The 12,007-nt window shown below is 38.7% G+C and overlaps 1 protein-coding gene across 14 annotated transcripts in view; it reads left to right on the forward strand.

Annotated features, from left to right (window-relative positions):
- DLGAP1 (DLG associated protein 1) overlaps positions 1 to 12,007 on the forward strand; it is a 961,850-nt gene that overhangs the window by 544,958 nt on the left and 404,885 nt on the right. The gene's annotated exons all lie outside the window — the stretch shown is intronic.

Raw genomic sequence — 12,007 nt, forward strand, 5'->3', positions numbered from 1 at the left:
TGAGGGAAAAAGAAGAAACTTTCTTTAAATAAAGATCCAATCTTGATTTATTTGCATGACTAATACCTCTATTCCCTTCCCTTACCCTCAGAAAAAGAGTTTATTTAATTCATTTGAGATAATTTATGCAAAATCAATTCATTCAACAAATTTTATTGATTACAGTTGATAAGCCAACTACTGTGCAAAAAGTAATCAAATATGTATAAGATCCAGACTTCATCCTAAAGAACTGCACAAAAACTGCACCCTAAACATGGCTCGAAGTAGGTGCCCAGTCAACGCTTTTGTCCTCAGGGAGAACACAAGTTTACCTGATAGGCATTTACCATCTAAAACTTTCTAACAGGAATTTGCTCTGTTTGTACTCATCTAAGGCTTTCTCAACTCGCAGCTGGAGAAATTAAACTCTAGAGTGTTTAAATGTCTTATCCTCCAGCAGTTCGTGGGCCAAAACCAGGATTAGAACTATGACTCCTTCTAATTCCCAGCAAGCAATGATCCTTACAGGTTTTATAGAAATCTTGTCCCACCTCCACCCAGCCTTCTCTGTTGGTGGCTCATTTTTTTTAGACACTGTTGATGTCATCAGAAAGATTCCTATTCTAATTTTCTGCAATATTTTTATATATTTAGAAAATGAGGTATCCCTTCCAAACCCTTTATTTTTGTCCAAGAAAGGAGGTGAGTCACTCCATTGAAGCTTGCTACAAATACAGCTCCATAATCAACTTCCCCCGAACACCGCAAAGGCAGGCACTAGCAGATGGCAATGATTCCGAATCGCCAATTTTGCCCTTTTGCCAAGCAGCCATTTTCAGTTTTCATTGTTCTGGAGTTCACTAAGAAGATGGAAAAACTTCACTTCACCTGAGGTCACCTACCCAAATGTTTCTGTTTTGTCCTAGCTAAATGGCTATTGAATTTGAATTTGGCCTATAGGAAGCAGCAGGTTTTAATGGATGAAAATTTTGGTCTCAGACTACTTGTTCATTTGTTTCCTTAAATCCAGACATCACTCTCCATGCTTTGTCTTAAATCATCAAATTTCTCTCTCTTAATTTCCTCTCATTCTGCAGTGGATAATAGTAGTAATACAGAAATTGCCAACAAATGTATTACCTTCTCGCTACTTGGAAAATGGAGATGTAGGGAGACAGCTATCCTCAGTTTAGTAAGATAAAACTCCAAATCACTGCTTTTGTGACTCTCTTTAGCATTTGAATAATAATGTGATAATCCACATGCTCATTGGAAAGAGGATATTTTCATTATTCCTTAACATTAGCTAGGGATACTAGATAGCCGACAGCAGGTATTCATTTTCGTAGTCCAACTATTAACTTGTAAAAGTTTTTAATCATGAAAAAAATGGCAAATGATGACTTCCTGTTCCTATGCTTCTGGGAAGGACACTCTCAGGAACTTCTCATTGAACCCATAAGAAATGACACTAGATCAAGAAAGCTGCAGTTTTTTCTGTGTGATTCCTGAACTTAAATTGACTTAAAAATAGGTTGTGGAGAGTGTATTTTTTCTCAAAAACTCAAAATTGCTTAAACATATTATCTAGGCAAGAGAAAATTATGTAGGTAATAATCTAATACGGAGTTTTCCAGAATTCTAGGTAAATAGAAAGGTGAAATTCATTGAAAGTGTCTTTTAAGATGGGCAGTCAACAACAACCAACCAGCGGTGTGCAGTACACTGGAAAGACACCAAAAATAGAGCATGTATATGATCCCTGCTGTTCAAAGAATTTTCCGTCTATTGACTGTTGCACTATTTATTTGAAGAATCAAGAGAAAGAGAAAGAGTTTTTATTTTAACCACTATCTCAGTGAAATAAAAGTAATTATCATCACTAATTAATAAAAAAATCAAAAGCAAGAAAAGAACCCTAATCAATAATATCAACAAATTAGTATCCAGTGTTCTTGGGTGTTAGTACTAGACAGTCGGTCCCTTTTGGAACACAGCTTGAGACTTACAAATTGCAGTTAATGGTTCACAATATGACCAGTGGCATTAATGTGATACAAAAGTGCAGGTTAACTTTATTGTCAAAGACTGAAACCTTAACTTTAATCACTTGGTTTTTGGGATCTTGAGTCTTGAATAAGGGAACTTAGGTGCTTAAAAACCTGTAGGCCATGACCCTAAGCAATCTTTCTTACCTATGGTAGAAAGTCTCACTTAGGAAAGATCTTCAGCAATTGGTTTCAACTGTTTAGGACAGAAACCACTTTTACCACCCTTTGCCTCCTATCACTAAAGGCTGTCATGGCAATAAACACTCAGGTAATTTTTGGTATAAAATTATCACTGTTCCTTAGGTTTTCCAATGTAGAGAAAAGTTCATTTCTAACTTGTGATTCTAAATATCACCACCATATTTTTATAGAGTATGCTTTGTTTCTACTGATTTCAGCAACCCAGGCTAGGATTTTCAAAACACAAACTATACCTTGTGACCAGAACAGTAGAGAAGAAGATGAATGAGGGGTCCTATTACTGTGCTGTAAGCATTTTACAGACTGAAATATGCAAGCCTTTGCCTCTTAACATTTATTAGTCTAGATTTTAGGAACATGTTACCCCTGGCATGATACTTCAAACACATTTTTGTAGGTTTATTACTTTTCACGTAGTTTACTAAAAATGTATTATAATCAGCGCAAAATTGGATATTACCTGCTAATCTTATCATGTTTAAGGATGTTTTCTTATGGAGAAAAAGTATATTTGTGAGTTAGCCTAAATGGTTTATTTCACTCTTCTTAAGAGTGGCAGATAAACGTATAAGCAAGCATAAATAGTGAATCTATTAAAAACACACATGGCCTCCTATGACAGTGGCCACCAACCTGAACTGCACATCAGAATCATCAAGAGAACATTCTGAAAATACAAATGACCAGGCCAAACCCCAGGCTTTTAGGAATGGGGGCCAGAAATCAGTAATTTTTCAAGAGTACTGATGAGGATCTTGAATCACAGCTAGCCAAATTTAAGAGCAAAATTCTATAGTTATGCACTATTTTTGAGATATTTAATCTATTAAGCTATGAGTGCATAGTTTTAATCCTATATGACAACTACCTCTAAGTAATATATCATGAGATTATTTATACCTCCTAAATATGCCACATTCATAATCATGCATATATCCCTCTCCCCCATTACACTGTCTCTTTGTATATTGTGTTTTTCTCATTTTGCCCATGAGCCAAGTGAACAGGGAATTCTGTCCTACTCTGTTCAGTACAATGCCTAGAACATTGGCACTGAATGACTGTTAAAAATAACAGCAGGAACTGCACATTGCTTTCATATGCCAAAATTTTTTTCAGTGCAGGTATAGCAGGTTGAAAATTTACAGTCACAAATTATATGTGCAGGGGCATAACTTTTTATTAGTTTCCACAACTAAGTTAGACCTAGCTCTTAAGGCTCCAATTACAGTCAACACATAGAACTCAGAATTCTGCTGCCATGAAGCCTGTCTCTTTTAGATAAATATTTGATGAAACTGAATATTCTTCCATCCTGCTGGCAGGCTCACTGAGCATCCTGAATGGGTTACGTCCTCACAGCCTGGCCTCGCTGGCCTCTGATCTGTGGCTCATCCCTCCTGGTCATTGGCACCTGCTGAGAGGTAGCCTGGCCTTCGAGTCTTCTATATGATCAACTGTTGATGACACCTGTGGTCTCTTCCACAGCCTTTGATCTTGAAGTGGGTGTACCTGTGTCCTCCATGCCCACCCACATGCCTCTTCCTGCATGTTTACAACTGCTGGGGAATCTTCACCTCTTCCTTCCTCCTCTAGCCAAGAAGTGAGGGGCTCTCTGAGGTCACTCATCCTCCACATCAGCTCCAGCCTGAATCAAGCCTACACTGGAGGTTTCTATTACAGGCTTGCTGTCTTCCCCAGCTTGGAATTTAGGCAAGAGATCTGGGATAGTTTCCTTACATATTTTATCGGGGTATTTCTATTGCCACACCAGGTATTGACCCTAGGAGTTGGTAGGATGAGATTTGAACCTTCTGGTAGCACCAGTCATTATTTATACATTGTTCTATAAACTGAGGTTCAAGAAATAATTTAGTGTTCATGGCCAGCATTTTTAAGTGAAATAGAAGAGGATATAGGCTAGGAAAGATCAAATAGAGTAGAATATATATTGCTGTAGTGCTTTGGTTTTCCTAATACTGTATCAGGAAGTAAACTGCAGTCACCCGATTTGGGGGGTATTGGTCCCAGGACCCCCGCCCTGCCCCCACTGACGCTAACATCCATGGATGCTCATGTCCCCAATATAAAATCGTATAGTATTATAATATTTACATATAATTGCATATGCATATCCTCCCATATACTTTAAATCATCTCTAGATTACTTTTAATACTTAATACAACATAAATTGTTGCTATACTGAATTGCATTTTATTTGTATTACTATTACGGTATTGTTGTTTTTTTAAAATACAAACGTATATTCATTCGCTAATGTTTTCTTGAAGGAACAAGGTGGTTGTCGTTTTTAAAGGAATCTATTGATTGGAGTTCCAAGTTCTCTTTCTTGCGTAAACCACACTCATGGTGTGTTATCTATAAATTCCAATGTCAGTTTATTTAAATGTAGACATGCAAAGTAATTTGAGTCCAGAATCTTTCTAAATTTTCACCATTTTTCCAATTATTTACATTGGTCTCACCCACAGCTACTTTGGCAGCAACCTTAACAGCTCATGTCTATCCAACCTTTACACAGCTTACCATTTTATTTTTAGAAAAATGACTCTTGTTTTCTGCACTCATACTTCGGCAGTTTTTGTAACATTTAAATTACATAATTATAATTTCAAATTACACTAACATAAATAGATTTGAGGAAACATCTAGAAAAGCTCTAGAATAGCTTATTGGTGTGAGAGTTCCTGTACTTCAGGCAGCCTGACTGTGTTTTCAGGGGGAATAAAGAGTGTCCCTTAAGCTGGTGAGTGAATTAGGTGGAATTTTGTTAAAGGACTTCAACTATACTGAGAGAAAAAAATAACAGACTCAAGATAAGATAAAGCAAAATGCAAGCTATAATAATTTCTGAAAAGCATTCCCATAGCATGACAACAGCATTTTTTTGATGGGCAAAGGACAAAGCAGAAGTGAAGACATTCTGGTTTCTAGACCCTGGTTAATTAGTAACCTTGGATAAATCAGCTAAACTTCCCAGATGTAGTTCAGTTCTTTTCTACTATAAAGATGGACTAAGTTTACATCAATTTCAAAAGCCTGTTATCCACACTTACCCAAGATTCTTGGGAGTAAACTACGGATTAGGTGAAAGGAGAGTGAATCACACTCCGTTTCCTAATCTATAAAAGGAGGGACTTGGGATTGGTCAGCAATTCCTCAGGTATGTTTTGCAGAACAGTCATAGCAGTCATTTCAAGCAATGGCTAGAGGTACTCTTCAAAAGGGTTCAAGGACCAGACTGTTTTGCAAAATGCTGTGGTAAAACCATTCAAAAGCTTTCTTTGCAAAACTTCGAACCCTTTTGTAGAGTAAAGCGTGCTGTACCTCTAAGTGAGGATTATGATAACCAGCTTCCCCCAAACACATTGTGCCAAACCTCTTCTCACAGAATATCTCTCAGGACTAGAGATCCACGTAACACACTTTGGGGATCTTCTGACATGGCTATTTTTATGGTCCTTTTCTAGTTCGAAATTCACTGCTTAGCTGGGGCCTATCGCATTGTCTCATTAAAACTTTTAACAAACAATTGATTCGAAATTTCCAGAGGGGCAATGGGAATAACTTTTAAAAGGCAAAACCTTGAACTAAGTCAGGAAGAAAGAGGGAGAGTTACCATAGCCTTCTTTAGATGTTTCCTTGTTACCAAGTAATGAATACCCCTCAAGTTGGTAATTATAAACAAATTTTTGTACGGAAATGGTATTGATAAGGGTGACTTCCCAATTCTCTTTATACTTTTTTTGGTTCTTTCCTTTATTCAGGTACATTTCTTTTTTTTTTTTTTTTTTTTTTTTTTGAGATGGAGTCTCACTCTGTTGCCCAGGCTGGAGTGCAGTGGCGTGATCTCGGTTCACTGCAAGCTCCAACTCCCGGGTTCACGCCATTCTCCTGCCTCAGCCTCCTGAGTAGCTGGGACTACAGGCATCTGCCACCACGCCAAGCTAATTTTTTGTATTTTTAGTAGAGATGGGGTTTCACTGTGTTAGCCAGGAAGGTCTCAATCTCCTGACCTCGTGATCCGCCCAACTCAGCCTCCCAAAGTGCTGGGATTACAGGCATGAGCCACCATGCCCGGCCTATTCAGGTACATTTCAACTATCCTGGTTTATTTTTCTAATGTCAGGGTAAGAACTAGATAGAGAAAATGGAACAGATATTAAAATAATAATAATAATAATGAATAATAGGGCCAAGGTTTCTATTTAGAAACCCTACAAAGCCATGCATATTCAGTAGTCCAGAAAATGTATCTACTATGCCAAATGAGTGGGGTACATGCTTTTATTACTTTTATATTTTATGTACAAGATGTAAGTGAGCAAGATCCAAAGAATGTCTTGAAAGATGGAGTGATCTTAAGGTTTCTTAAGGAGTGAAAAGCATTTTCAAACATTATCAATTAATATTTGTATCAATTATATTCCTTTATAAAAATAAAATATTTAATCTTAACAGCCTTGCTTTAATTATGAAGGCTGTGTGTCCCTCAAACACTGATTCATTAAGTGGTTAAACTATAGGAAATCGGGAGCATTTTCTCCTGGTTTGAATAGATTCTTTAATCATCACTAAAAACCCACCAAATGGTAAGTCCAAGAATGCCGATGATCAATGCTGTTACAGTTCAACTCCATAGACTTAGGCTCTGGGGCGGGACTAGGTGAAACCCACGGGTTACATTTTGTCTTGGCTTAACCCCAGGCTTAAGGACTCCCATAAGAATAAATACAACTTTTAAAATTCTATTTCCCTAAAGGGTTATGTCATTCTGAAGCCAATCCAGCATTGCCATAGTGTTTGCAGACTTCCTTAGTGCCACCTACCACATCGTCACTATTGACCACAGAGCCATCAAAACTCGTCTAGACCTGATCTTGCACTGCTTGGCCGTTGGTGGGCTGTGGAGCAGTGCTACATGCCCTATTTGGCCTTGTTCTGGGTAATCTCCTGAAAAAGGAGATCAGTCTAACATGCTGTCATTCACAGCCATTGGTTACTTAAGGGATTTATCCCCACTTAATGTAAATGCTCCTGAGAGTGCATCTTCTCAATTCTGTTGATGGTGTAAAAGGAACAGAAGGAAATTCTCACTAGACTAGGGTCAGGAAGGAAAATTTTTCCTTAAGCCCAGAGTTTTAGGCTTGATTAGTGATGTTTCCTTACGAAAGTTACCCATCTCTCTAGGAGATCATGCAAAAGAGACTCACTCAGGCCAGTATTCAGCCCCAGGATAGTGTCTCTTTGTTTTTTGCAGAATAGTTCTAGAAACACTAATGTTACTAACATTGCTGCCTTTGCCATTTCAATATTGCTATTTTTCCAATGAGGCATCTGGTATGAAACAAAACAACAAATTAAATGTTAGAGTCAGCTATTGTAGGAGGATCTTCTAAAATGTTTTTCATGGTACTATCACTTCCCCCTGAAAGGAATGGTCAACCTAACAAACTCACAGACATCTTAGATTTCTCCATTCTTCCTATAAAACATCCAACAAATATTAGACCCAGTGGAGTGAAATACATGCTGTAAATATGGCTCTTATTGTTTGTGGTTGTGTCTAAGGTTAAGAGAATTTTATAGTATGATTCATCTGAGGTTTAAAAGATCTGCTGCAAAAGAACCCTAGGACCATTTTCCCCATGCATATTTGCAGCATGAATACTGTGCTAGTCATATGTAAATCCATGGGTGTCCATACATTATGCTTGTAATGTTATCTCAATTTTCCTGCTTCTAAAATGGAGGGATTTGGACTTAATTACAAATAATGGTTTTTGAAAAATATTTTTAAAAATACGATTGCATATCCTTTATTAAAAGGAGGTAGGTTCCTGTGATCTAATTGAGTCAATTACCACGTTCATGTTCCCAGTGAGCTTCACTTTCTACTGGGTTTGCTGTTCATTTCTTCAGCTCAGGTAGCATTTGTAAGCAGGTCATTGATTTTTCCATATTTCCTTCCCTCAGTACATCCCCAAATATCTCCATTCATTTATTTAATTCAGTCAGTAACAAGATTAGAGTAGAGATAGAAAGATGTATGAGAACTGGTTCTTGCCTTCCAAGAGCGTGCAATTGAAAAGAGAGTACAGGGCGCTAAAGGAATATCTTAAACACAGTGTACACATGGTGAATGTTTCCTCACAGGCAAAGTGCTTCTGGGTCTCAGAAGAGAGGCAGATCACTCTCAGCTGGAATTAAGAGAGCTGATCACTCTCAGCGAAGGTTTCATGGAGGCAGGATTTGAATGAGTCTTAAAAGGTCTGTAGGATTCTGAGGGCTTCCCACTGAGAGGAAGGCTCAAGGCCAGGAAGACTCTCCCTAGTGTCCAGTCTAGAAATCACAAATATATGCATAGTTTATATAGGAGAACTTGGGCTGATACACATGGAAAGATAGATTGGAGCCAGCTTCTGGAGGACTTTGAATGTCTGACTAAAACTAAAATGTCTTTTAGTTTTAGTCTTTAAAGCTAAACTAAAAGAAACATGGCACATTTATGAGTAGGTCATGCTAATGCACGGTGGGGGCTGAGCAGAAAGCAGATACAGTACTATAGCTCAGAATATGAGACAAGTACAGTAATACAAATTTGAGGCCAAGCCAGATCTATTGTGAAACTTATAGAAATTGAAAGAAGAGAGAAGATGGAAGAGAGATTCATTTATCCATCAAATGAACATTTATTGAGCACCTACTGTATGCCAGTGTTTTCTAAACATCCATCCTTTATATAGCATCATCATGATTTTGGCCAGGTCCATTTCTACTGATGTTGTATTTTAACTTAATAGTTTTCCACAAATAGACTTAGTTTTATTTGAATACATTTGTTAAAAGCAACTCGATATTACTTCCATTTGCCTTGCCATTTGGGATAAAATTAACCTTAAAAAAAGAACAAGGAAAACAAAGCAAGTTACTCATTTCCAGGTAGATACTGTGCCCACTGAAGCCTGCTTAAGAGGGAGGAAAAACAAATGTTAAGGGGTGTTCAAAATACACAATCAATTTTTTCTGCTCTGCCTGAACTAAAAGGATTAAAAGAGAATGGAAATGGAAATAACTTTCTCACTGTGAAATTCAATGCTGGTATTGAGGTTCTGTGCTCTAGGCAGCTACTGTGCTGGGAAGTGGGAAGGCAGACATGCACCTCACTTTATTCTCTGAGAGCTTGGTGGAGCGGAAAGACAAGCCCACAAATGAATGTTGCAAAGTGTGAGAAGAAAAATCTCAGAGTACCACGGACACCTTAGGGGTCTGTTGGCCAACTGAGAGGTTGAGGCATTCCTATTAGACTTCTCCTTCAGCTCATTATCACTTGGGAATTATATCCTAATTCTAGGGTTTAATTTAATTGCCACTCCATATGTATGGATTGCTTCCCTCTCATTGCTCAGAACTAATGTAATAACCCATTTGGTTTTCTGAAAAACACAATTAAGGAGGGGGATATTTCTTAGACTAAGCAGAAATGTTAAAGTAAAGTGAAAATACCCCATGTAGGTGGTAAAATATTGCCACCCATGAGGATGTAGGGGACTGTGGGTCAGGTGTCAGATCCTTCTCCCTCACCATATCTATGTGCTGACATAGGTGAGCAATCACATGTCTCACAGCCAGCAGCATGGTGGCCAACATCCCTAGGGAACCAGCTCCAGGGTTCCTTCATGTGGTTCAGCTTTTATAGTTTTGGGAGATTATAAAGCTTGTTATTGACAAGCAGTGGACTGGGTGTAAAGCAGAAAGTGTATTGTCCTTACGTGTAACTGTGGTCACCCCACAGTGGGAGAAGAGAGGATGAGAAGGAAGGAAATGAGTGTAGGAGACAATTGCAGAGCCTTACTAGATTTGGACAGAGCTCAGTGTGAAAAGTGAATGAGAGATGGTGGGCAGAGGAGCAGTTAAATTTTGAAGGATGAGTAGGAGCAGTGTAGGCAGGGAAGGGCATTGCTCAAGTGGAGGACGTAAGCACCATCCTCAGAGTCGTAAAGAACAGGGAGCCAGGGTGGGTAAGGAAAACTTCAAGTCGTTTGGTGGTTGCAGCCCAGGTTTAAGGGAGCAGCAGAAGGGAGTAGGGATGAGGGTGGAGGGCATTCACAGCAAGATCACGAGGGGCTGTCAAGCTGCGCAAGGGTCCTAGTCATCATTTTGAAGGGAATAGAGACCGTTTTGTGCAGGGAAGGGACATGATCAGATTTGGAAGTTAGAAAGATCATCCTGGAGGAAGGAAAATAATGAGGTCGAGGGGGAGATGGGAGAGGCGAGGTGGCTTGGACAGAATATCTTTTAAACCATTTCTAAATATCTTTCTCCTTGTCCTTTTTGTTATCAGTACCCGAAACCAAATAAGGAATATCCAAAGGCGGGATTCTGTTACATCAAACTCCCACATTGAAGAAAATAGCTTTCTGAGGCCAAATTCTTTTTTTCCTCTAACCAACCCAGTCTACTCTAACACAATCATGTGTGATTCCTCCTGCATCCCAAGGGCATAATGTTCCTCTTTTACAAGTCTTGGAGTATCCATTTATTTATGAGATACAAAAGTGAGCCCACAAGCTGATAGGCTTTCTTCCACTCCTTTTCTTTTATTCATTCAGGGTTTACTGAGCGCTCACTCTGTGCCTGGCATTGGGGTAGTTGCTGAGCAAACAAGTCTGACTGTTAAAGAATTCTCGTTAGGAGGGAAGACAGAATAATGTGCAAATAACTACTCAGTAGTGAAGCAAATGTTTAAAAGGTGCTAAAGTGTTATTTCCAAAGGGTCTGGTGCCCAGAAATACAGACATCTGTGCTGGAAAGTGGAGAGATAGTCGGGGGTCCTGGGGAGGGAGCTGATGAGAAACAACAATGTCGGTATCGGGGCAGACAGAATTGTCATCAGTTACCTCAAACTTCCAGTAACTCACAGGAGAGACACGCTGTGTTGCCAATATCAGATTCCCTTTCCACATCCCCTGTTCAATTATTTTATAAGCTTTGGGGTACAGAGTACATTTCTTCGGTACAGTCCTCCATTACTTATGGGTCCAGTCTTACAGCTTATCTACCTGCCACTGGATTCCAATCCTTTTTGCAGAGTTCATATTTGTACTTATAAACATTTGTCTCCACAATTTATTTCTTCAGGAATTTTTGTTTGTTTGTTTTTGGTTTTGTTTTTTGTTTTTTGTTTTTGCATATATGCCATGATGCAGAGCCATTCCCAGGGTCTAAACAAAAATCAACCTTGATAAAAAGTTTAAGTTACCTAATTCTAACAGGACACAGGATGTTGATCATGTTTTTAAAAAGGTGAAGTAGCAGCCAGCTATACGCCAAGGATCTTAGCAGGAAAACTTGCAATTTATAGCGCTGATTTTTCCTAACAAGCTTCCCCAGAGGAGAAAAACAGAGGGAGAGGGAGAAAAAGAACAATACATTTCTAAGCTCACACTGGCAGAAAGTGGGATAGTAAGAGAAGATGGCTTCCTTCTGGTTAAAGATGCTATGGTAGAAGGAAACTAGACAGAAATTCAAAGCAATGGGAAGGACATTTTCTGAAATTGGACCAAACCTGGATACAGAGTGTAAGGAGAATAAGAAAGCAATAGCAGCCCGAATTTTGAATCTCATTCCCTAAGTAAACATCCAAAAGGTTTCCTCAAATATGAAATTAATTATTTTCCTGCAAGCAACATCCTTTTAACATTCTTGCTGTTGCCCAAAGCCACTTCTCTGACTTACACAGGTACCACTC

Source organism: Pan paniscus, chromosome 17 (genome assembly GCF_029289425.2).
Source record: "Pan paniscus chromosome 17, NHGRI_mPanPan1-v2.0_pri, whole genome shotgun sequence".
Taxonomy (NCBI): domain Eukaryota; kingdom Metazoa; phylum Chordata; class Mammalia; order Primates; family Hominidae; genus Pan; species Pan paniscus.